Here is a 27519-nt window from a genome sequence, read left to right on the forward strand (position 1 = left end):
ATTAGGCAAACGTAACACTATTTAGCGTGCTTAGAGGCGACACAAGTATGATGCTTAGCGCTACATAAAAACAAGTTATTATCATTATAAAACTAAATCGATAATGCCTTCACTGTGAGCCGTACCTGGGAGGAGAGGTGATGGGTGGTGGTGGTGGGGGATCGGGGGATGGGGGGGCTAGGGGTCGTGGCCGGACCAGTCCTTATTCATGTTCACTATTTTCATAATCCTCCGAAATGCACAGCCTGGAAGAAACGTTCGGAGCGGGCGAATGTGCGCTTTATAAAGCCGATGAAAGCTTCTAGCGGACGGCAATGGCTGTTTAAAGATCGCGTGTGGGGACGTGGTGAGGTTAAGAACAACTAACTAGAACAATGACCAGTATAATGCTAAACAAGTACGGGAAATGCAAGCGGCTGGGAAATGCTAGCAGCCCTCTACTAGCAGGGGTTGACAGCTGGCCTGTACAGCGACAAATTAACAATTCAATTCAATATCACCAAAGTTTATGGTATAGATTATAGACAAGTCCGGATTGTCTATGGCAGAAAATAGGAGAACTTTGCATTTCCACTATGGCTTCGATTTGGACAACAACGTTTAAGTGGACTAAACACGAAAACTCTAGAGGAAAAAATATAATTTGTGGCATCACTCCCAACTAAATAAGGAGAGGAGGCAGTGGTGAAAGGTTTTGGAGTAGTCTGGTCAGGGGAAGAAGCGCTGCATAGAGGAAACCAGGGTTGACGCTTGTGCTGTTTAACGGGGGGCTAACGAGACGCATGGGGAGCAGCAGCCTTTGATGTGACGGCCGGCCATGCAGTGAATAATTAGGAGAGGAGAAATGCCGGCCTGAGGCTGAGCGCAAAGCAACAGATGGCTTTGATGTGGAGGCAGGCGGCTCGGGCGAATTGAAGCGCGTTCACGAGACCTCATCGAGGTCTCATGCACTCGTTGAAAACCGCTTTTTGAGAGCTTAGTTTAGCTCTTAGTTTCACCCCAATAGACTCGTCCTATTCATTCCTTGCGGAATGGAATAGGACGAGCCCTAAAAAACAGAAATATAATTAAATGCAAAATCATATAACATATTACTAGTTAATAGAATACAAGAAAATATTCCACGTGCCAAACTAATAAGTGTAGAGACATGTCCCATACAGAGACTAAGTCAAATGGACAGAAGAAAAATAAAGTCTCCAGTAACAGCAGTCTTAGACAGCTATAAAATCCCACATAACCCAAGCAGGATCATTAAGTAAGCCCATACTAAACTATACCAGCTATAGTCCAAAATCTTTTATAAACAAATCACACTTTCTAGAAATTGGTTCTGCAAATTCAGCATGGCATAATTATGGATTGGGTGATATTAGCAAGTCAGGAACATTTACGTAATGAAAAAGACATTAGCACTAACCCATTGCTTAATGTAGAATGAATCTTCCATCTTCTCCCTTAGCAACCACCCTCCAGTGGACGTCCTTGAAAAGGATACTTGAGAGGGACGTTACTAGCAGCCGACGAGCATGGCCATTGCCTAAGTGACCTCCCGCATCCCCACTGACTATCCTGAATAATCCTGTGCCATCTATACTTGTAAACCTGTTCCGAGAGTGAGGCAAGACCTGAGGAACCTGTGGGGGGCGAATGAGAGAGAACAGAGCCCTAACGGAAGTGCCCGAGTGAGTTGAAGGAAAAAAGATGGAGGCTCCAACATGGTGGCATCCAGGCACCCGATGATGGCCTTCGGTGTCCTGTAGTGTTGCCGCGCCGTCACCCCACCGAGACGAGCTGCGGTGCAGCGGACCCGGCAGAAAAGAGGTGTGTGGTCCAAAATATAGCAGCGGCAGCCCGGAGGTAATGAGGCGGGCGTCCCGGGGCTGCTCCAGCAAATCGAGGCCCTAGATTTGAAGGCCTGCTAGGTCTGACCAGACCCTGGTAGAAACGAGACTCTGTGAGGGGGAAGACAGCGAAGGGGGGGCTCGAAATTTCCTGGGGGCATAAGCGCAGGCTGATGGACACCTCGCCCCCGCTCCCCACTCCCCCCTCTCAGTACAGATAGAATCAGAGACCTGGCCCTTGCGCTGCGAAACGTGAGCCATTATTAACTCGACAGAGGCCGTGAGTTGCAAGCGTCCTGATCAGGTGCAACCCCAATTCCACAGACATTCGGCTGTCCACTGGGGCTATATTGTGAAGGGCGATAACTCGGGTTGAGACTGAGCCCACACATGTGTATCATAGACAGGGAAGCTGAGACAGACACACCGGCAGACAGCGAGATCCCAGAAGACTGGAGGGATTCTGAAAACAGCCAGATTGCACTGAGAATACAGGGGTCTTGGGTAGAGAAGGAGGGTTTGAGTGAACTCCACCACCTGCGAGTGAACGCCACCGCCTGCAGCAGCACCCTCATTGAGCGGAGGGCATGGTTCTTTCCACCACCCACTTGTGCCAGTGGGGCCAGTAACCTCCAAAAAGAAGAGGAGACCACCCGGAGACAATTCAGATATAAACAAAGTTGGAGTGGTAGGAACGATATTCGAGGCACGCCACCTTGACCACCAAAGATCAGTTGGAGGAGTGGGCGAGTAAAGCGCAGCTTGCTGAGCCCCCCATTGTCGTGGAGTGTCCATAAACAGCAGGAACCCCCGGACGGAGAAGAGACCTGATTTGGGAGAACTAGAGTGAAAGGACCTGAGGGAAACCCGACAGGCCAAAGGAGAGACTACTAGACTCGCTGGGTAGGCAGCGGGGAATACCCGGGGCCGTCCGGATTCTACCATTGACTTGATGACTATAAAGGTCGGGTACGTCGCAACAACATATGAATTTTAGGAACGAGCCGAAGGGCCTGCAGCTGACCTATATGTGGAGAAATTGATAACCACGCACTTGCAACCCAGGACCCTGTTGCCCTATTTCTCGATGAAGAGGGCACATGGGGTGCCAGGAGGTAGGTCAAAACCTGCCCCCCCCCCCCCCGAGACCCCTCATCGCCTGTGTCTTTAATTATTTGGACAGAGATACCATACTGCAGACAGCAAGATCCATCCCACCTCTAAAGATTGATAACAGCAAAGTTACATTATTTCTGGGAAGTAAAATACGCCGACGGCAGAACATGGATCCTCACATCGCTGGAGGAAACGTGGGACTGGCTGGTGGGGTGGCGAAGGGTGGGGGGCTAGAGAAGAGACCGTACTGGCAGACCCAGACAGAAGAGGGGGAACGTGGCCTATTCATCTGGGGGTGGCTTCTCTTAAAGAAGTGAGAAGACGACAGAGCCTTAATAGACCTTGGGGATATGGAATGCCTGCCGGTAAATCTACGGAAGCGCAAGTATTGCTGGGGTGGAGAGACTGTTCCTAAAACTAGCACACACATGTGGCCGATTGGTGATTTGATTGTTGTATGCTTAGTTATTTCACATCTCACTGAGGGAGACTCTCCCAGGACATTTAATTGATACGGACAATGAATAGACTGTAATAGGCAAGATGTAACGTGAAACTAGCGGGGATGGGGACTGGCTAAGCCCGTGCTCTTTAAGAATTTTGGGCGGGAGAGAGGCACTCTGCCTACTTGGGGAGTGGGTAGTGTTACATCCATGAGCAGGGGGGCAGGGAGGGGGATGGGAGGAGGGAGGGGTGTTCACCTTTTCAATGTTTTGTTGATTTGAAACGTGGCTACTGTATATTGCTATGTACCGATGTCCACGCTGGTCTCAGAAGCAGGGGAAATACGCAGAGAAGAGTTACTCAGACTCAGCTGGTATTACATGACACCTATCCATTATCATTGATCTACTGTATTGCAAATTTGTGATGGGGTTGAAAGAGATCGAACACTCTATGTTCTAACCTGAAATGTGAACGGGATGGGCGATAAAATTAAAAAGGGAATCGTCCAACAGTATTTGAAGAGACATTCTCCAGGCCTTGTACTACTGCAAAAAACCCACCTGGTCGGACAAAAAAGCAAAGCCCTCACTAGGTGGGGGTACAAACTCCTAGTACACGCAGACTACACCACTGGCTCCAGGGGAACGGGTATCCTGGTGAAAAGGAGTACACCCCTTATTGTGCACAGGACGTGGGCAGACCCTGGGGGACGATTGGCTGTATTAGAAGCCCAGTGGGAGGTGAGAACAGTTAAAGTCATCTCTCTTAACCTGCCACCAGCATTAGGTAATTGATCCTGATGAATGGGGTGACCACTTCACCCCAAAACCAGTCGCACAGCTAGGTGTGAAAATACACAACGCTTTAAATTGATCCATTGTTCACCAGGTCATCTATATTTAAATCCTCTTTTTTTGCACAGCCACGCTTCATCCACACATGGAGTGTTATGCTATTTTCCAAGCTTCTTGTGTTCCTGATGTGACCATCCGGACCCCTATCAAAAACACGACCAACACATAATTCGTCTAAGGCATGTTCTTTAATAAAAACCCAATGCATTTCGGTCAACATGAGTCATTCCTCAGGGGTAACTACAAGTAAAACATTTCACAGTTACTGTTTGCTTACACATATCCCAAGATACAAGTTTACAATTTGAAAAACTGCTCAAAGATACCGTCGTATTGTGAAAATGCTTCAGTGCATTAACGTGACCCTTGCCCTTGATTCTCTAACCAAACCGTAATACATTCCCGTTCTACCCCCATATTGTGAAAATGCACCGATGCCTTAACGCGACCCTTCCCTTTGACTCTCTAAACAAACCATGATATATCCCTATTCTACCCCATTCCCCATTGCTTCGTGACTCACTTCTCCTGACCCACTCATAACCGGTGTTGTTCAACAAGCCCAAACATTCCTCTAAGCTGAATCCTCCGTGTGTCCACGTAATCGTTCTCACCCTGCGACATGTTACCTGACTCTGTTACTCATTCAGACAACTGTTCAGTTTATACGCAAATCGCATAACTTTCACTGTAGCCATGCTAACTGCTAAACATGGCTCTCACATTCCTACCGCCCCTCCCTTTCCAGTGCTTTAATCAGTTATTCTTTCCCAAAAACTCCATGTTCTATCAGCAGCCACACGTACCTGCCTGGACGATTTTAACAACTCTATATCCGTCTCATGTTTAAAAAAAAGTGTAACCTCCCCCATGATGCCGCAGGGTTTATAAACCACACCTGCTAATTGGAATCCCTCCCTGATACGTGCTTACTATGAAGACTCCTACCTCGAAGATCCCAACAGTCCCAAAACAACTACAACTCCCATCATACATGAACCTGCGTTCACTCGATTGTTTATCACAAGTAATTTTTAGGCACAAAGAGTAATGCAAATAATAACACCATGTTCTGTTATTGAGCGTGTCTCTGAAATGATGCGGTTTTCAACTGTGAAGGAAACGTCTTCGTGAACAATTAACTTTCCACTTGCCCCCATACCTATTTAAAAGAACTGGATGTTTCCGCCATAAGTGTGCAGCGCCTTACCGAAAATGTTCAATCTGCTTCAAACCATTTTGCTGATGGGTGTAACCCCAGAATAGGGCAATGTATCATGGAAAATGTTAAAAAAGGGCTGGGATGCACACCATTAATCTTTCTGTTCGTCAATGTTAGTCCTAAAGTCATCCAAGAATGTGTGCATTACTGGTATGGTGGCTTGCCCTGGTGGCACACGGATAATTAATCATGATGAATGGGGTGACCATTTCACCCCAAAACCAGTCGCACCACAGTACCCAACACAGACTATACTAATTGGGTGACATGGCCGGCAAAACCCCAGCGTGGCTGGAGAAGCGGGAACAAGGTACGAGATGGGTGCCTAGGTTGACACTACCAAGGGGACGAGATACCCATCCCAGGGACATAGCGGAGGCATTCACAGATCACTTAGAGAAGATAGACTCCCCTTCTACCACATACACGGCAGAAGACTCACGTCAGCTCCTTTCAGACAGTGATGTGCCGACCCTCTTAGGATCAGACAGAGACACCTTGGATGAAGACCTGATGGATGAGGAGATCTAAAAGGCCATTGGTCAAATTGATTCGGGAAAAGTGATGGGGCTGAATGGCACTCCCATCGAGTTTCTAAAAGATATGGCCTCTCAAGTAGCCCTGCATTTATGAGCTAGGTACAAGGAAAGCTACGAGAACGGACGGTTGCCAGCAGACCAACGTCTGGCTACCATTGCGGTTATCCGTAAGCCAGGAAAACCTGAAGATAGTTGTGGCTGGTATAGGCCTATTTCGCTGATCAATGTAGAAGCTAAAATCCTAGCGAAAGTCTTGTGGCAGTCATTTCCTCCCTAGTACACCCCGATCAATCCGGGTTTATGCCTGGGAAAAATACGGCTCTTAACATATGTCGTCTCCACAATGTGCTAGCGCGTAGAGAAATCCTGGAGAAAGACACAGTTGTGCTGTCATTGGACGCCTCCCTCTATAAATCCATACACGCAGTTCTAAACATATTCACAAACTTCGGGAAATATTCCGGATATGCAATCAATTGGAGCAAGTCAGTGTTGTTCGTGCTTCGGGGACAAATTCCTCGCCTTCCAGTAAATTGTATGATAGAAGTGGCTAGAGAGGCATTCCGGTATTTGGGTGTCTTTGTCACGTCAGACCCGGTTCTTTTTCACAATTTTAACATAGCTCCCCCGCTAGCTAGGCTACGAACAGCTGTAAAGCACTGGCAGTCCTTGTCTCTATCCCTAGTGGGCCACGCCGCCCTCTTCAAAATATTAGCTTTTCCGCGCTTTTTGTTTATTCTTTAGAACAGCCCAAACCGAGTCCCCGATGCATATTTCGAGGGAGTGGAGAATGAGGTCCGTACACTGCTGTGGGATGGTAGGGACCCTAGGGTGGCAATGCAAAAGCTAACGAAAAGTTGGTATGACGGAGGCATAGCATTACTGGACCTCAAGCTGTACTATTGGACTTCACAAATGGTAGCTGTAAATCATTGGATATATCACCCCCCTACTGATCCTGCCTATGCTCTGGACAGGTACCAAACAGACCGCTCCGGTTATTTAGGGGCCCGATATTCACGCACTAGGAAAAATAGATACTTTGGACCCACCTCACACACACTTGGGATTTGGCACCAAGTGAACTCTAGACTGGGTTGAGCTAACACTCTTATCAAGGTAACGCCACTGTGGTATGTCCAGAAACTGGGCATGCTGGGTTATCAACCTGGGTTCGACAAATGGGACATGATTGAAATTTCAGTGGAAAGGGATTTGGTTAAAAAGGGTTTGATACTTAAGTTTAAGGAACTCCAGTGACACCACCAAATGGCTCAAGGGGAAGTATTCAGTAACCAGCAAATACGACACGCCTTTCCAAACTTCAAGGATATACCAGAATCATCACCATTAGAAGATCACTTGCTAGATGGGTCAATACACTCCAAAGCCATATCGTTACCATATAAAAAACTCAGCAACAATCTGCCCAATATCGTCAGTAAACTTAGGGAGCAGTGGCAGGGAGACTTGGGACCGATTGATGATGAGGATTGGTGAACGGCCCTAGAGAAGCAGCCATCACACATCATTTAGATTGATACAGCCTAGGATTTTACACCGGTCCTATATGACAGGGATAAACTTGGCTAAAATAAGCGCAAGACCTGATTACCTCTGTTTGAGGGGTTATCAACAGCTAGCCACCTTCTATCACACTATCTGAGGTTGCATGGCTGTCCATCATCAATGGGAAGAAGCCACAAACCTCATACAGACCGCACTGGAAAAGGAGGTAGTTCTGACACCACAACTGGGACTACAAAACATCTGGGCTGCAACTGACCTTACTGATATCGAACAACAGCTAGTGATGCTAGGAAACACATTGGTCAAGTGGGAACTGGCAAGGGTATGGCGGGGTGACTCCACCCTCCACTTCCATGTGAGTGAAGGAATTAGACAGGTGAATGATAGAGGAGAAGGAGGTCTTCATAGCCCGTGGGTGCCCCAAAAAATGGGACATGAAATGGTCCAAATGGAATGTTTATCGTTGAGACATAAGCATATCCCCAATGGTGGAGTTGGAAATGCGCAGTAATGCAGACACAGATGTGATCAATTAATGTATATGCTTTGCTGACCCCTGTATAATATGCAACGGTATGAGTAACTAGTCAATTTATTAATCGCTACTGTATATATGATTGTCATCAAGTTCAATAAAAAAAAAAAAAAAAAAGAAAAATGATACTTTAGGTACATGGTGGAAGCTTCATTCACAATACCGCCATTCTAATAACATTGTACATCAACCTTTAGATTTATATAATTTACTTAGTGCTTGGCACTGATGGGAGGTGGAGAATGAGCAGGAGCAAGTTGAACAACACTTCAGACTCTGCATCCATATTAGAAATAATACTTCTTATACAGAAATATGGCATAACTATTTGCCTCATTGGGGGCGTGGCCTGACAGCATGGCCGGCTAGTCGCATATCTGCGTAGCACCTGCCCCATATGTCGAAATCCTACTGAAATCCTGGCGGAATCGTGACTTTTTGCACACAAACTGGCATCGGAACCCCCCCGACCCCAGAGGTCCCTGTCGGGGTGGAAAAAAATGACCCGCGGATGGGGAACACATCTTAAGACACCCGGAGGCACGGCAGAATGCCTATGCGCAAGATCGCACTGCCGGCCTGTCCCGACAGATAGAGGGCCTCCATAGAAGCTGCTCCAGACTGACTTCGAGACGAAGACTGGAATCCGGGACCTAACCGGAGCCCCTACCCTCACTACACCGAGTGGGGGCCCAGCAGAGGTAAAGCCAGAGACGAGGGGCTGCTGTGGATTACCTAGCCGATACGAGACCAGAGACCCGGGTGTACGATTCACGCGAGCCCGGTGCTGCATGAGTGCCACGACCAGCCCATCCAGTATCATGCTGCACACGCCCAAATTCACCACTGATGACGACACGGTGTCCACACTGCCAGGCGGCCATCCGGATTGTAAATCCAGGATTCCTGCTCTGGGGGTAAGTCTACCGCCCCTTAAGAGGACAATAGCTGAGGCGACTGGACCGTACAGACTGCGGCGGAAACCGGCGGCTGGGGTACTTGCTCCACAGATCGGTGGAGGTGCCACCTGGCCGTGCGCCTGTGGAGGTGGACTGGTGCGTGGCCCATAACGGTGATCAGGCAAGAGGTGACCACTGGCAAACCTTGTGCATTGAGAGAGGAGGACTGAGAGGTGAACCATCTAGATGAGACATATTGTCCCGGACTTGGGGTAGCACAGGGTGATTGCGCGGATATCCTTCGGTCCCGGATGTACCCTGGGCTGGTCCTTGCACCCTTATCCAGCCAGCGAGAGGCCACTGGGGAAAACCTTGCTATGTTTGTACTAGATTTGGGGAAAGATAGACCCACCAGAGGAGCACAAACCAATACGATCGTGCAATACACGGTGCCAGGCCCGACCTCCTCTGACCGCATTAGACCAGATCCTGAACATTTTTGAGGCCATAAGAGAATCTAGTGACGCTGGAGTCGAAAATGGATGGTATGGCCATGTACATCAATCATTTGCACCTGGATTTAAGGAAGGTGGCGGACCGAGTTACTACCACTGAAGGGGACCTAGGCACATTGCGGAAGGAAGTCCAGCAAATAAGTGCGACAGTATCCGCACTCCAGGACCACACTACCCGTCTCGAAGATAGGGCTGACGACGCAGAGGGACGGTCAAGGAGGAATAGCCTCCAATTTGTGGGTTTTCCAGAAAAGGCAAAGGGTCCGGCAGCAGATCTATTTGTGGAAGAATGAATAGACTCCGCCTTCCCGAGCCTCAGGCTCTCCTGGATGTTTGCAGTAGAAAGGGCCCAACCCTTCCTCGGTCCCCCACCAAAACCTGGGTCCCCACCCAGAGCTCTGATCACTCGTTTGTTCAACTTCAGGGACCGGGACATGATCCTGCAATTTATTCGTACAAACAGTCCTCCTAGGTTTGAAAATCATGACCTTCACATTTACCCGGACTACACCAAGAAAGTGCAAGACTTGCAAAACGACTTCCTAGGTGTCAAACGATGATTGAGAAACCACAATGTCAAGTACAGTTTAATGTTTCCCGGCCCGGCTCCGCATACAATATGCGGACAAGGCCCACTTTTTCAGAAATCCGCAAGAGACAATGGACTGAATGGACTCGTTGGGCCTGGATGGACAGGACTAAAACCAAGGCTGACAAGAACAGAGTAGAAGGAGTGGTCGGCAACAAAACCAATATCGCCACACTGGAGAACAACGACCCAGACCACGAGACTTATCGGACGGAGGTCGAATCATGGTGGGGCCGGATGGCACCCTAAAAACGGATGTGGAGGTGATCCCGACGCAGAACCAGTTTTCCCCATTGTGTCTGGTACAAGAAACTCAATCGGAACCGGAGGGCACTACCAGCCCAGTCGATGGTGGCTCCGGAGACACTTGAGGGCCAATTAAGGGATTGAAGCGTTGGGGTAACCGGTCATTGTTATTGTACTGGACTTGACCCTGATGGGGTTTAACTCTGCTACAGAGCACTTGAGAAGGGGCCCCCAGCCCCAGGGACTGCAGGGGGGGATTGAAACTTCATTGAGGGGGTGGGTACTATTCCGCTAATCTACAGTTCAGACACTCCAAATGTAGCGCGCTGAGGCGACCTTGCTAGACCACCAATTGGGCGGGGACGCGCGGTGCCAGACAGCTTGGCTGTATACCAGAGATTGGTTTTTTTTTTGTAAACGTCCTTTTGTCTATAGTTGTTTACTATTAAGTTGTGGGGGGTGATTTAGGGGGAGGGTGACAGTTGTGGGGCGAAATCCCGAGTCCTCAGACAGACAAGGGTTGGGTTATGAGAATGAAGTACTACTGCCTGAGGGAGGGGGGAGGTGGGATTGGGAGTTCACAATGTTATGTTTTGCAGTTTAATATCGGGAACTTACTATGCCGATTCACCAGAGATCCTGGGAGATTTCAGAACAAGGGGTCTCAATGTAACACTTTTGGGTTCCCCCCTACACATACGACGGGTGTCACTGCACCATGGGATGTCAGACTCATGCCAGGCGATAAACAGAATTATAAACTCATAACATGGAATGTTAGGGGGTTTAACAACATGGTCAAACGGATTCAGGTATCAACGTATCTCAAACGATATGGGAGAAGTGTAGCCTTTCTTCAAGAAACGCACCTCTGGGGAGACTGTCTTAAATATGTCCAACGTAGGTGGAGAGTCCAGTTTTTTGCGACCTCCTATGCCAGAAGGGCGCTTATATGGGTGGTGCCAGGAGTAACCTTTAAGGAAGTAAATACTAGTTTAGATTCAGAAAAGAGATATGTGGTGGTGGAAGGGACACTAGATGGGCATTGCATGTGCTTGGTAAACATACGGTCCGAATAGTGACGATGGTGAGTTTTTGGGAAAGGTCCTGGGGCAGTTAGATCTGGCTCCAGATGCAGAGCTGATTGTCGCAGGAGATTTTAATTGTGCCCTTGATGGGGAGCTAGACAGACACTCCCCCAAATTGGAAGCCAAACCTAAAACGAGAGAGGCTATGCGCCAGATGCTCCGCAACTATCATTTGCTGTATATATGGCAGCACCGTAACTCCTGTTGTCAAGTGTACTCGTGTCACCCACCTGCTACCAGCACTTATAGTAGATTAGACTATTTCTTCATTCAGATGGCGGCTGCTAATCGGATAGAGGAGACGCAATAACTGTCCCGCTATCTGTCAGACCACTCCCCCTTGATGATAACATACACTTTGGGCCGGCCGAGATCCAAGGTACCGTTATTAGAGACTAAATACCAAGGCTGTGACGGACCCGGTTTACAAAGATGCGATAGCGAAAGGGTTAGATGACTACTTTGACATGAATTGGAATACGGCCAGCACTAGAGCGTTTGAATGGGATGCGATGAAGGTTGTGTTGCGTGGGGTGTGTATGTCCACTGAGGTGGGGGTTAAGAGACTGCTGGAACGGGATTTACAACGCCAGGAGGAGCGCTTAGCGGTTCTGGAAAAAGAGCTTCCCACAGATATGGAGGAGTCTGCTAAATATGCGGAACAACGGAAGATAGGGGACATTTGGGACACACTGGGCAAATATAGTAGAACCACGAGTACACACCGATGGTACATGGAGGGTGACAAGAAGGGGCGCCTACTGGCACGCCTGATTAGGATGGAGACATAGCCTCACCCGATTTTGACAATTAAAACCGAGCATAGCCAAATGGTCTATTCACAACATGAGAACAATAGGGCATTTACCACCCATTTACAAAAGACATATTCTGAGCCCTGACCCCCAACCGCCTCCCAGGTTGTGGAGGCCTACCTTGCCGAGGTGGAACTGCCTTGCCTCGACCCAGAGAGTCAGGAGTCCCTGGGGGCCCCTTTCAGAGGTGATCGCCCATTTGCAGACCGCTAAATCCCCCGGGATGGATGGCTTAGCGGCAGAATTATACAAAGAATATGGGGGTCTTGATTCCTAAACTCCTAGAAATTACTGTGGAAGTCGGCGAGAACGGCATATGGCCAGATTCCATGTGCGAAGCGCTGATTGTGATGATTGCCAAACTGGAGAAGGATCCCCTGCTCCCCAGTTCATATCGGCCACTTTCTATGCTAAACGTGGATCTCAAAATCATTAGCCAAGTGCTGGCAAGTATGCTGCTTCCGTATCTCAGGCAACTGGTGCATGATGACCAGTAAGGTTTTATGCCAGGTAGGAATGCATTAAGGAACATCCGCCGTCTCGCACACGTAATGCAATCGCTGTAGGGTAGTGCCCAACAGAGTACCTTAGTATTACTGGATATCGAACAAGCGTTCAACTCAGTCCGATGGGAATACTTATGGCAGATGCTTCTAAAAATGGGTATAGGTGAAGGGTTCATAAACTGGGTGAAACTACTCTATGCTCAGCCTGTGCCGAGGGTTTGCACGGGTCGGTACGTCTCGGATGCACTGTCAATAGAAAGGGGGACATAACAAGGGTGTCCGCTCTCCCCCTTGTTGTTCGCCCTGGCAATAAAGCCAATGGCGTATCAATTTCCGGGGTGCTCCAGGGGCAGGGCATTTGAGTGGGTAGTACAGAGCATATTGTATCGCTATATGCCGATTATGCATTGGTGTACCTACGCCAACGGACCCAATCGATTCCGATACTGCTTGCGGCTTTAAATCAGTTTGCCAAGGCCTCTGAACTTTACATTAATAAACTAAAATCACAACTATATGCGATTGGGTCAGAAAACGAGAGAAACAGAATCCAGCTCCCTGAGATGGGGCTACCGTGGGTCTCAGACACACTGCGCTAGCTCGGCATATAAATAAGCAGAGATAAGGATGCCTTTTATCAGCACAATATGGGGAGAATACTCAGGGGTCTTCAGGGCAATATTACCTTCTGGAACACACTCAAGCTTCCATTGATGGGGAAGAACACCTTGATAGAAATGGTGGTTATGCCTAGATGTCTCTTCCCAATGCAGGTATTTAAAGAACTAGAAGCACTGCTCATACATTTGCTATGGAATGGGAAACACTGTCGGGTCAGCCTAGAGGTCATGAAGGGAGGTTTAGAAATTCCAGATTTAGAGCTCTATTACTTTGCATCACAATTACAGCATGCCATAGCCTGGTTGGACACAGACCACTCCTAGGAAAGGTCACTACTGGCAAACACATATGGTGACCGACAGTTAGGAGCACTCCTTTGGTGGGTGGGGGGGCTACCGGAACAAAGTCCTGCATTGGTTCGATTACTAGCTGCAATATGGAACCGAGTGGTCAGGATGCTTATTCGGGAACGGCCATATGCCCCAGATGCAAATTTCTGACTTATGCTACCCTACGCTCAAATTGAGTGGGTTATGTTGAATGACACATGGAAGGAAGGGGGTTGACTAATGTTGCCTGACCTCTACCCAGAAAACAGATTCATTACACATCAGGAGGCGGTAGATACCTTTGAGTTGAGATCGGGGCAATTTTTGCAATATGCCTAAATAGCGGCAACGGCACGGCAATTATTGCCTACGTTTCCAGAGGCCCCGGGCACACCCATACCTTGGTCACTATGATTGCCATGTTGGAGGGCGAAAGTTTGTCACCCACCTACATAGGGCATTAAGGGACAATAGAAAATGTGGACCCATAAAAAAAGAGGAGAAATGGCAGCTGGTGTGTCCGCAAGAGATTACAACACGTGACCGGGAGAAAATCCATGAAAGCGTATGCAAGGTGTCGATATGAAATAGATTCAAAAAGATACAGTATAATATAGTTCCTATAACTTACCTTTCACCCAGGCGGCTGCACACTATTGATGGTTCTAGATATCCAAAATGCCCTAGATGTCACTTTGTTCAGGCGGATTCCCCACATATGGTATAGACTTGTCCAACAATTCAGACGTACTGGACAGCGGTCCTAGAGGACCTGAACAGAATAACAGGGTGGACGATTGCCTTGGATAGGCACACTTGTCTCCTCGGTTTAATTCCCCGTGACCCTCAATGCAAGATGAGCAGGTGGTTTCTGGTTTAGGGGCTTATAACAGCTAGGCGGCGCATAGCGATTCACTGGTTAACTCAGCAAGGGCCGCTCCTGGCAAACTGGAAAACAGACTTGAGAGAGTGGGCATATGTGTATCACTAGAAGAGATGAAAAACTACCTGAGGTGCTGCTGGCGTGGGGGATGATGATCCAGGCTATAGAGGGACATGCCCCAAACTCCACACAGGCATCACTAGATGAGGAACATTCCTTTGGGGTGGTGGCCCACAGTCAGGAGGGGAGGCATGAGGAGACCCAAGGCTGATCTTAAGATAAACGGACCTCGAGTTGGTTGGACCCGGTAAAGGGGGGGGATTGGGGATTGCCTAGTTAAAGTTTGGAAAAAATGTCTGACTGGAAAGCATCTTCAAGCGAAAGTATATATCAAAATTCCTGAGTTTTTTATTGAAATGTTCATTGTGTCAACTGTTGTCTACGAGATATGTAATCGTATATGAACATGGACTATACCTTGAAAAAAGTAGTAAAGAATTTTTTTTTTAAATGATTTGCCTCATTATCTCCCCTTCTAAATGTTTTAGGAAATTAATTTTGGGTGCAACATTATTAGTTCATCAGTTACAACTCTGTGCATTATAACAATTACTAATTATGAGGAATCATTTTCACATGACTGAACATTTTCATATTTTAGAAAACACTGCCAGAAGAGTAAGAATGATAAATCCAGCATCCCTACCATGATACTATAGTGGCAGTCGATATTTCGGAGGCAAAATATCTGTAGGTTGCTATTTATGGGAAATGGTTCTGTAATCAGTTATTAATAAATGGTATTGGACAGTGATTGACTATTGACATTAAATTAACAGTACAACCTTCTTTAAGTAGGCTTTTTGTGCTTTTCATGTTTTCTCATTGTCTGTTGTCATTGCCATTGGCATGACCAATCAACTAGCTCTTACAATTGAGGCTGCTTCATTGTCTCAATGACATACTTTGATATAAACTACAGCAAGGCAGGCAGAAGCAGAGTGTGTTGTCATAGTTATTATGGTTGGTTGATCGCTAGTTAATGCCCACCCAGTCCATTATGTACGAAAGCTGGTAGTAAGATGCGATTGAAAGGCTGACTGAGTATATTGATGAATGTGTTAGAGTTTGTATGAGCCACTCATTATCTTCATAGAGTGGAACTTAAAATGTAATTGTAATGTCACAATTGTCTCTTTCTGTCAGTGTCTATCTCTATTTCCAAAAGCATGTGGCTTTAAGCATCACATTTTTCTTGTTATGGACTTGACCTGTACTAATCTATTAACGTAGTTTTGATATTCTCTGGTGAGTTGTAATAGTTTTAGAATTAAAAAGTAGGATAGCGTAGAATATTTATGTAATAAAAAATATTTTAGATTATGTAAGGTGGTATTGTATGAAAGAAATAATGTCGGCTGAACTTAAGAATGTATAGTGAGGTCGGAGCTAAAGAGTAAGGCAGTATTCCTTTAGAATTTGTTTTGTAGTCAGTATTGAAGTCAACCTTCACTTACCCTTCATTTAATTTTTTTTGTTCATCTAATTTCCTTGGTTTGCATACAGCCACATTTACAATTTGTTTATAGATATTCACTCTTCACTAACTTTACTGCTACATATCTGTTTCACAAACTACTGAGGCTATTCTCAAAGGTACGTATGAGTAAGCTACATATCTAAGTGTACTCTTACACGTTTGAGTAAAAATACTACTTTTAGATATTCAACATTTATGAGTATAAACTTGCTCAAAAGTGTACACTGAATACAAGCCTATATAATCTCTCTTTATGCAACCCGGTCCACAAACCATCAGCTGAGATTTTTTCAAGCATTCTATCCCTCATTTTTTTAATACTTTAATGTGTATTTCCCAAGGTCGGACAGGAATGCTAAGCCATGGGCCCCGTACACACTTTGCCACTGGGACCAAGTTATACCTGACTGGTGATCCCTGATTAAGACAAAACCTCCTGTAGGTTGCTTGTGCTCCAGTTGAGGTAGGACATAGCCTGGCAGTCGGAGCAGGGTCAAGACTGAGTTGGATGTGGATGGGCCCAGGCAAATGTGGCATGGTGTACAATATAAACAATGGACCTGAATGTGGCCCCAGTAATTCCAGTGGCTGAGATGAATTCAAGCATTCCATCCATCACTTTTTTTTGCATACTTCAGTGTGTCACCCTAAGTGGAATGGGTATTCCCAGACGTGGGTCATGTGCAAATTGTACCTTTATAACCAACCTAGATTTGGCTGATGAGCCCTGATTTGGGTGAAACCGGTCATGAGTTGCTTGTCTTCCGATTCACCTCGCCTCCCATTAGAGCAAGATCAAGGCTGATTTGCATATGACTGGTTCCACAATAAGGTGGCCTGATGGATAAAGAAACAATGGATTGAGTAATTATTAGTGGCTAACATTAATACAAGCATTCATTCATCGCTTTTTTGTATACCTTACATATGAATTACTAGCAGCACTTTAAGGCACAGTAAGCAAAAGTCCTGTGCACACGTAGATGAGTCAAGCAAAAGTATAGTTTATTATTGGTTATCTTGAATTAAGCATGATAACAGACAAGGTCGACAAACAATGGTTGATTTTCCTGTTTTATGTACTTTGGATTTCCTTCTAGAGGAAAATACCAAAGAGAAGCCAGCCGACACATGTTTCATCAATCGGGATTTACCTGTGACTCTTCAGGGCTGGGGATAACGAAATAAGTTATGGTACAGTTCATTTGTCCAAATGATAAATCATTCCAAAATAACATGACAAGGAAAATTGTGGAGAGGAAAAACACCTCCAGGTGAGTGGAAACCCTATAAATAATGTGGAAAGAGCAAAAACAAGTGACTCCACACAAATGGAAGAATACTGGGCCCGATTCACAGAATGAACTTAAGACTCAATCCTAAATTTACTACTATTTTGGTATTCACAGAATGCACTTACTACTTTTGGCATTCACAGAATGAACTTACTACTTTTGGTATTCACAGAAGTTAGGATTTAGTCTTAAGTCTGTCTTAAGTCTGTCTTAAGACAGACTTAAGACAAAATCCTAACTTCTGTGAATACCAAAAGTAGTAAGTTCAATCTGTGAATGACAAAAGTAGTATGTGCATTCTGTGAATACCAAAATAGTAGTAAGTTTAGGATTGAGTCTTAAGTTCATTCTGTGAATCGGGCCCAAGACCTTTAGTGGCGTGGTGGAAAACACAAAGTATACGGAAGTTATCTCTGAAAAAAGGAGGAAGAGGAGATAAAAGGAACAAAAAGAAAATAGAAAAAAGAAGGTTGGAGGAGAAAAACATCTGAAGGGAAAACCAAATGTTAAAACATTGGTAACAGTCAACAATAATAGAACAGGCTACACTGTGAATGTAGACACAAACCTCTAGGAGCGGTGAAGGTGAGTGGTAAATAAGTGAGTGTAGGCACAAGGCTCTTAGATAAAATACAGCATGATTAAATAAATGAATCAGCCAAAATGGCATCTTTGAACACGATCTGTAAAGAAGAGCAATCAATCATGTGAAACTTCACATGGGGTCATCTGTAAGAAAATGAGTAGATTCATTCATGGTATACAGCTTTTGAGATTCCTTATTATGGACGAAATATTGCCTAAAGAAAAGCAGTGAGCAGCGCCCTGTACACAAACAATCATGCACAAGAATACAATAATGTAGCAACCTGTAAAAAAAGGAGGGAAGAGAAATCTTCATGCCACAATATATCAGAGGTTCCTAAATCCTAATTGAAAGGGCCAACATTTCAGAAAACATTACAGTGATAAACAAGTCCGACTGCTATACGAATATGACTATCTGGAACGCTAATAAATGTTGAGGGAAAAAGAAGTCGAACGTAAAAAGACAGAAATAAAAGGCAGACATGAAGAAAAGAGGGTAGGACGAGCTCTAGAATAAGTGAGATCCCAAAATTAGTATAGAAATGTATGAAGGGAGAAGCTTGAAAGGGATAATACCTGAAATGTAATCAAAAGAAACAAGTTATGTGGGAGGATAAAACAAAACAAAAGTAAGGAGCAAATACGGCAGAGGGTCCAAAATGGTTTTACATCACTTTGAGGGATACAAAAAGGACCGAAACCCACCGGTGAACCAGTGATAATTCCAACCCGGTTCGAAAACGGGTACTGATGCTGGGGAAAGCCAGTAGTTGCAGAAAATATGAATAAGCAATCCTCCCATAAACCTGGAGCAGCGATCGACGGGCGAGTACAACGATCTACTGAGGAAGAACTGAAAAGCAAAATAGAAGGAGTGGGAAAGGATTAGCCAACCGACCTTTTCTCTATGAGCGTGATACAAAGCGGGTGCTTACCTGCCGGTGCGTAGGCAAAGAAAACCTCTGGTCTGTCCGGATACAAAAGGAGGACACGTTGCCATATCGCCGTCTTTTAAACATGAGAGGGAAAGTGTAAAGTTGAATAAATCAATGCAGAAAATAAAGTTGGAGTCTTTATTTTAAAAGAACACAGGAGCGAGTTAGGACACAGTCTACACAAGTCTTCTTCCCAGTCAAACTGGCACCCAGCAAGGAATATAGAACCCTGCTAGAATGCACGTGGGAAGGAAGACTGAAGGAAAATAATTCTATAAGTAACCAGCTTACCCTTCGCGTGTTGCTGCGATCTCCCAAGAAAGGAAATTCAAGGAAACTCGTTATGATACCATTCAATTTACATTGTGTCATTTTTATTGAAACTTATTCATTTTAATATGGAAAACATTTCAAAGTGTCGTCTTAATTCAATTTATTTATTCGAGTGCTTGTGGATACACGATTTTTTGTTTTTCCGTCTGGTGCGTACATCAGTATTTGAAAGATTATGAGGGCCCTGGGGGGCCGATACTTAAAAAATGTTTATTCCAGAAACCTTCTCGGGAGTGTACTCAACAACTTCCGAAAGTTTCCTGGCGATCGGATGAATGGTGTTTTAATTCTATTTATTTATTTGAGTTCTTGTGGATACAAGATTTTTTGTTTTTCCGTCTGGTGCGTACATCAGTATTCAAAAGATTATGAAGGCCCTGGGGGCCGATATTTAAAAAAAAAAATTGATGGCAGAAACCTTCGCGGAAGTGTACTCAACAACTTCCCAAAGTTTCATGGCGATCGGATGAATGGTGTCTTAATTCTATTTATTTATTCGAGTGATTGTGGATACACGATTTTTTGTTTTTCCGTCTGGTGCGCACATCAGTATTTGAAAGATTATGAGGGCCCTGGGGGGGCGATATTTAAAAAATGTTTATTCCAGAAACCTTCTCGGGAGTGTACTCAACAACTTCCGAAAGTTTCCTGGCAATCGGATGAATGGTGTTTTAATTCTATTTATTTATTTGAGTTCTTGTGGATACAAGATTTTTTGTTTTTCCGTCTGGTGCGTACATCAGTATTCAAAAGATTATGAAGGCCCTGGGGGCCGATATTTAAAAAAAAATGCATGCCAGAAACCTTTGGGGGAGTGTACTCAACAACTTCCCAAAGTTTCCTGGTGATCGGATGAATGGTGTTTTAATTCCATTTATTTATTCGAGTGCTTGTGGATACACGATTTTTTGTTTTTCCATCTTGTTTGTACATCAGTATTCGGAAGATTATGAGGGCCCTGGGGGGCCAATATTTAAAAGAAATGTATGGCAGAAACCTTCGCGGGAGTGTACTCAACAACTTCCCAAAGTTTCATGGCGATCGGATGAATGGTGTTTTAATTCTATTTATTTATTCGAGTGCTTGTGGATACACGATTTTATGTTTTTCCATCTGGTGCGTACATTAGTATTCAAAGGATTATGAGGGCCCTGGAGGCCGATATTTAAAAACAAAATCGATGGCAGAAACCTTCGCGGAAGTGTACTCAACAACTTCCCAAAGTTTCATGGCGATCGGATGAATGGTGTTTTAATTCTATTTATTTATTTGAATGCTTGTGGATACACCATTTGTTGTTTTCCCGTCCGGTGAGTACATCAGTATTCGAAAGATTATGAGGGCCATACGGGGCCGATATTTAAAGAATAATTATGGGAGAAACCTTCGCGAGAGTGTACTCAACAACATCCCAAAGTTTCATGGTGATCGGATGAATGGTGTTTTAATTCTATTTATTTATTCGAGTGCTTGTGGATACACGATTTTATGTTTTTCCATCTGGTGCGTACATCAGTATTCAAATGATTATGAGGGCCCTGGTGGTCGATATTTAAAAAAAAAATCGATGGCAGAAACCTTCGCGGAAGTGTACTCAACAACTTCCCAAAGTTTCATGTCGATCGGATGAATGGTGTTTTAATTCTATTTATTTATTTGAGTGCTTGTGGATACACGATTTGTTGTTTTCCCGTCTGGTGAGTACATCAGTATTCGAAAGATTATGAGGGCCCTAGGGGGCCGATATTTAAAAAATAATTATGGCAGAAACCTTCGCGGGAGTGTACTCAACAACATCCCAAAGTTTCATGGCGATCGGATGAATGGTGTTTTAATTCTATTTATTTATTCGAGTGCTTGTGGATACACGATTTGTTGTTTTTCCGTCTGGTGAGTACATCAGTATTCGAAAGATTATGAGGGCCCCGGGGGGCCGATATTTAAAAAATAATTATGCCAGAAACCTTCTCTGGAGTGTACTCAACAACTTCCCAAAGTTTCATGGCAATCGGAAGAATGGTGTAGTAATGCATAAAGGACAAACAGACAGACAGACAGACAGACATACATTCGTTTTTATATATATAGATAACAACATGACACATCTTCCTTCTCAGAAAAACAAAAAAAAATAAAACAATTAAAAAAAAAAACAACATACAAAATCTTCTAACCACTTGGGTTTAGAACATATAAATTTCCTAGACAAATCGTATTTAACGACTGCTTCAGCAGAAACATTACCATTAGAAGTCACAACACTATCATCAACAGATGGGAAAAGAACATTTCCAGATTCTTGTTCATTATTGTTACAAGGTGCTACAACAGGATCATTACTGTTACAAGATGTATAAACAGGAGTTACCCTCGTGGAAGAAAAATCAGTATTGTTCAATTCTGAGGTGATGATAGTTCCAGATTTGTTAATTTCACCAGATGAGTTGATTTCAGGGATGACACTGATTTCTGAGGTAACAACATCACCATGATCCTCATCATCAAAATTGATTCCAGAAGAAGATGAAACAGCCAAATCTTTAATTGAATTATTTTCATTCTTCCCTCTGTAAACAGCAATCCTCCTAATATTCCACACCTTGCCATCACTCAAAAGAACTGCATTGCGTAGAACTTTTCTGATCATCAATGGTTCAGAATATTGAGAGTCACCATTGTGGACTCTCCAAGGTTGTTTTACTTTAACCCACATTCCTTCCTTGATGTCTACAGAACCAGCACTAAACTTATTGTCAAAATTGTGCTGTAAATGTTTATCCAAAATATCATTTTTGACTTTGTTCATGCAAATGTCTAAACAAAGATTATTTTTCAACCAAACTGGATTACACTTAGTTCTTGCAGTGCGACCTCTCATAATTTCAAAAGGAGAAATTTTTAAGGCATCATGTATATTAGTTCTATACTTCCAAATGGCTTTATGGACTTGGAGTTACCAATCTAAACCTTTCATGCCTGCAATTTGGATGGCATTTTTAAGTACTTTATTAAATCTTTCACACATACCATTACCACTAGGGTTGTATAAAGAAGAGGTTCTGTGGATAACACCAATTCTCTCAAAATAGGACTTGGCTAACATGGACACAAATTGTACCCTATTATCGCTAATTATTTGAACTGGAAGACCCTCCTCAAAAAAAACTTTGGGGCAGATTTACAATAAGTGGCGCATCCCTGCATATCAGCAGGGATGCGTCACTTATTTTGTGCCATGACTCCGCCACCATTGATCCGCCGCATTTACAATGCGGCGCACCAATGGGCAAAAACGGCACAGATGCGTGGCGCATCTGTGCCGAAAAAGCGGCGCATTGCTGGAGTTGCGTCGCAAGCGCGACGCAGCTCCAGCAAGGCTCTGGGGGCCACTCATCCACTTTTAGGAGGCGTTCCTCCGCCGGAACGCCCCCCCCTGCGAAGGAACGCCTCCTTCTGGTGCAGGGCTTTACAATTTGACGCATCTCCCAGATGCGTCACGTTGTAAGTACCCCGCACCATGGCTCTTCTTTTGCGCCGCCGCATCACAAAAGTGACGCAACGGCGGCGTAAAAGGGGCGCAAGGGGCTTGTAAATCTGCCCCTTTGTCTAAAAATTTTAACATAGTGATAGTCAATTTTGACTACAATAGTAATGCTTGGCCATCTTGAAAATATGTCAATAATGGATATTATATATTTGGAATTTGCACCAATGGGATCCATAATGTCAACAGCCACAGTGTGCCATGGACCATCAGGAATAATTGGTTCACATGTCAGGCTTAAGCGTTTTAAGTGCATTATCAGTATTGGAACACACAACGCATTCTCTCACAATTCTTTCTGCACTTATATCTATACCTGGCCACCAGTACCATTTCTTGACATTTTGTTTAGTTTCTACTATACCACAATGGTCTTCATGACACAATGGTAGGACAGAGGTTCTTAATGACATAGGAGGGATGGCTTTATCCCCACAAAAAATAGTACTATCCAAAATGGACAACTCAATTCTTACCTCCCAGAAGGGTCTTAAATTTGAAGATACCTTAGATTTCTTTGGCCAACCCCGGCGAATGAAAGAAGTAACAGAAACCAACTTGTTATCTTTAATATATTCTTCATTCCACTTTTTCTTCTCTACACAAAACGGACTTTCATCATGCACAAGAGCAACTTGTAGAGAATCCCACTCATTCATGTTGCATGCATTCTTGCAGGTTTGGAGGCATTCTGGACAAAAAGTCCGCAAGAACATTACTTTTGCCAGAAACATATTCAATCTTATAACGAAAATCCTGCAGGCGCATAGACATTCTAGCTATTCTGGCTGAAGCTTTGAATAGTCCCTCAGTAGTAAGCAATTTACCCAATGGCTTATGGTCAGATCTAACAATACATTCCTTACCCCATACAAAACTGCGAAAATGTTCTAAAGCCCAAACTATAGCTAATGTTTCTTTCTCGATCACAGAAAATTTGCACTCAAGGGTGGAGAGAGCTCTTGAAGCGAACGAAACTGTGCATTCTTTACCAGACTCATCAATTTGAGAAAGAACACCTCCTAACCCCTTATTGAGTGCATGAACTGTAATTACAGAATTATAGTCCATATTAAAAGGGCTTAGTACCGGGCATGGATAATTGCATTCTTAATAAGGTTGAATTCCTTCTCACATGCTTCAGATCAAGAAAACTTGACATTACATTTAAGGAGTTGTCTGATGTTAAAAACTTTACTTGAAAACCCTTCTACAAACTTAGAATAGAATTCTACCATTCCTAAAAATGATCTAACTTCATCCTTACTAGAAGGAGGGGGTGCTTCTTTTATGGCATCCACCAATTTGGGTTTATTTGCAACACCATCAGCACACAGTACATGGCCAAGATAAGTCACTGATTTAACCCAAATGTGCATTTTGAGTGTTCTATAGTTAATCCTTTTTCCTCCAAGGTACTCAAAACTTCGTCTAGCACAGTATTGTGTTCATCACTGTCTTTTCCAAAAATAAGGATGTTGTCTTGAAAAAATCTTACTTTGGGATGTTTACCGAATAATTGATGCATGATACGCTGAAAGATGGTAATGGCGGATGCCAACCCAAAATGCATTCTCTTAAATTGAAAACAGCCCATAGGTGTGCCAAACGCAGTTAGGTGTTTACTATCTTTATCAAGAAGAATCTGATGATATGCCGAGGACAAATCAATAGTAGAAAAAAAATTGGCATCATGCACTAATGATAACATTTCAGAAAGTTTTGGTAAGAGGAACTTATCAACAACAATATTTTCATTTAAATGTCTAAGGACAATGCACAGAATAATTTTACCATTGGAGCGTCTAGCCACTACTACTGGAGAAATCCATTCAGAGGATTCAATTTGTTCTATGATGTCCTCAGTAACAAGTTTTTCTAATTCTTTCTCTACTTCTCCGCGAATCAAAATAGGAATATTCCTAGCTTTGAAAACTTTGGGATTGGAATTGCTTTTTAAAACAATATGGTGAGTCAAACCTTTGAAACTGCCAATTTTCCCGCTGAAAACTTTGGGAAATTTAGAAAGCATGGACTCACCTATTCGAGTACCTTCATCAACAACAAGGACTAGATCTGGGCTATTGGGATTCAAAATGATATTCAAATTCCCTGGTCTCTCCAACCAAGAACCGAAGGACCATGTTTGGCAACATATAAATTGCCCAAGGATTCTATTACAGGACCGGAGGCTTCAGATTATGCTTCTCACTTCTTTACTGCAATAAACACAGCAGCCAATGAAAATGGATATTTTCATAAATAACAGTGAAACAACTACATTTCCCATGATCACACATGAGTATAGGCACGCCCCCATAGTCCATAAGACCCCTTTGCGTGCTCCCATCATCCTATTTCTTTGCTGCTCACAGCAAGAGTTAAGTGCACCTATTTCTGTCCCCTTCACTTTGCTGTGGCATGGGGTTGTTTGTTTATTGTAACGTTATTGAATGATTTGCTATATATTACTTGTTTAATACGGTCCTATTGTGATCAGAATATTACATTGTTAATCGTGTAGCTGGCTTACGTGCACTTTATTCTCTCTTATTGTGGTTACTGGGCTGTTTGCGCTCTGAAGCGCTCAGGGTCTCGGGACCGGCGTCGCCGGCTGTGCACCGGCTTCCGGCGCCTTTTGGTACCCCACGCGCTTCGAGCGCTTCACTTTCGCGGTCTTTGACCGGCAGGGAGCCGGTCGCTTCATCCAGTAGGGCCCGCTACCGGCTGCGCTCGCGTGCGTTGAGGCTTCCCTGGTACGCCCCTCGCGTACAGGCCGGGTGGCTCACGGCCGACGCGCGCGCCCAAACGCTGACCAAATTGGGCTTCTTTTTAGTCGGATTTTGGTAGCGTTTGGGCGGCGCGCCTCGGCGCGATTCCCTGACATACAGAGGACGCATTTTCCACGCATCCCACACACCGGCAGGCTCCCTGTTAGATCGCCTTGGACATTGAGGAAAAGGTTGTAAAATAAAGGGCCTTAGGAGTGAGCACACGCTCCAGGGAATTGTTGGCCAGGTCTCTGACCTCATTGAATACAGCATTGCTGAGGGGGTTTGGGCAAAGTTCCGAGTGTGTCTGTGTGCAGTGGGCTGACCCCCCCCCATTATCCCTCCTGTGTGGTACAGCTAAGATCTGTCCCTGAAGCTATATATTCCAAGCTAGACAATGGAAGAGTGGGCTCAGGACCCTGAGGAATGCTATGGTGGTGAGGAGGAAGTTGGTGAGAATCAGCAAGAGGCTGTCTTGGAGGACAACATTGTGGAAGCCCTAGATGCTTCCGTCCAGGCTTCGGTGAACAAGGCCATGGAAACCAAGGTTCCTCAAACGGTGCAACAAGCACTCGCGGTAGCCCTTCGTCCCATTAGGAAACAGTTGGAAGGGTTTGCCAAGAGACATGGGTACGATAAACCAAAGAAACGTAAGGAGCAAGCCCCTTCCACAGCCACTACTTCGAAGCCACAGGATCAGTGGCCGCATTCGCAATCTCTGGCATCTCTGCCACCCTCAGGCGCAGCAGATCACGCTTATTCAGGTGGTAAGGCGAAAGGGAAACGCCCGATTCAGGTGGACACCGACACTACAACCACCAACACGGATACTGATACCGACACTTCAGAGGAGCCCCCTCCCCCGAAAAAGGCTAAGGTGGTCCCTAAAGCTACAGAGGACAAGATTAAATCACCTTTCACATTTGATCCATCAGACATAGTGCACCCCCGGTCCTCGGACTGGATCCCGCCTCCGGCGGTGTCTGAGTATCTGCATGAAAACTTTCGTAGGAGCTTCTCTAGAGAAGTCCGTAGTCGCTTGAAATCTGAATGTCCCCGTCCGGAAGTACCAGACAATGTGGCTGAAACTCCGGAAATAGATGCAAGCATGCTGACCTTCCTAAAAAAGTTCTCGAAGGACCCCAAACGTGGGCTCGATCGAGCTTGGCGAGGGTGCCAAGATAAGATGCTAGACGTCGTGGGCCCCTTGGCAAAGATACTCGAAATGGCCCAAAAGGCCAAAGAATGTGCGACTCCTGTCGATCCGGACATATTAGCTGGTTGGACTCAACGTGCAATCTGCCTCATAGGGAACGCAAATTGCGCAATTTCTGCTGAGAGACGCAGGTCCTTGCTCCTTCGGATGGACAGTAATCTAGCAGAGCTAGCGGAGGCAGAACCAGGCCCCCTGGCGGATGGTCACTTGTTTGGTGACAGATTTGTTAAAGACGTATCCAAATATGTAGGAACTTTCACGGCTTTGGACAAAGCCCAGAGCGGAATCAAGCGAGCCCTACATCAGGGTGTTTTCAATAGGGCCGGGCGAGGCGGGGGCCGCTCGTCAGGCCGGGGCTACCAGCAAGGCTCCCAGAGTCATCTGTTGGCGGATTTGTTGCAGGAAAACGATTGGATGGTCCGGTTGGACCTCAAGGACGCTTACCTGTCCATCCCGATTTTTCCTCCACACCGCAGGTTCCTGCAGTTCCTATGGAACGGCCAGTGGTACGAATATTCGGCTCTTCCTTTCGGGCTCTCCTCAGCTCCTTGGTGCTTCACCAAAGTGATGAAACCAGTGGTGGCTTATCTCAGGGAGAGAGGCGTCCGGCTGATTATTTATCTGGACGACATACTGATTCTGGCTCAGAATCAGGCCACGCTCCAACAGCAATTAGACACAACGACATCGCTGCTCCAGAGCTTGGGGTTTGTTATAAA

The 27519-nt window shown here is 45.0% G+C and overlaps 1 protein-coding gene and 1 long non-coding RNA gene across 2 annotated transcripts in view; one reads left to right on the forward strand and one right to left on the reverse strand.

Annotated features, from left to right (window-relative positions):
- The window catches only part of LOC144762123 (cystine/glutamate transporter-like), a 365267-nt gene that overhangs the window by 237664 nt on the left and 100084 nt on the right, over window positions 1-27519 (forward strand). The gene's annotated exons all lie outside the window — the stretch shown is intronic.
- LOC144792818 (uncharacterized) overlaps window positions 1-27519 on the reverse strand; it is a 53334-nt gene that overhangs the window by 22086 nt on the left and 3729 nt on the right. Inside the window, exon 2 of the long non-coding RNA XR_013602634.1 lies at window positions 16826-16955. This is a non-coding gene — a long non-coding RNA (uncharacterized LOC144792818). The remainder of the gene's footprint in view (window positions 1-16825; window positions 16956-27519) is intronic.

The sequence above is a fragment of the Lissotriton helveticus genome, chromosome 1_1 (genome assembly GCF_964261635.1).
Source record: "Lissotriton helveticus chromosome 1_1, aLisHel1.1, whole genome shotgun sequence".
NCBI classification, from domain to species: Eukaryota; Metazoa; Chordata; class Amphibia; order Caudata; family Salamandridae; genus Lissotriton; species Lissotriton helveticus.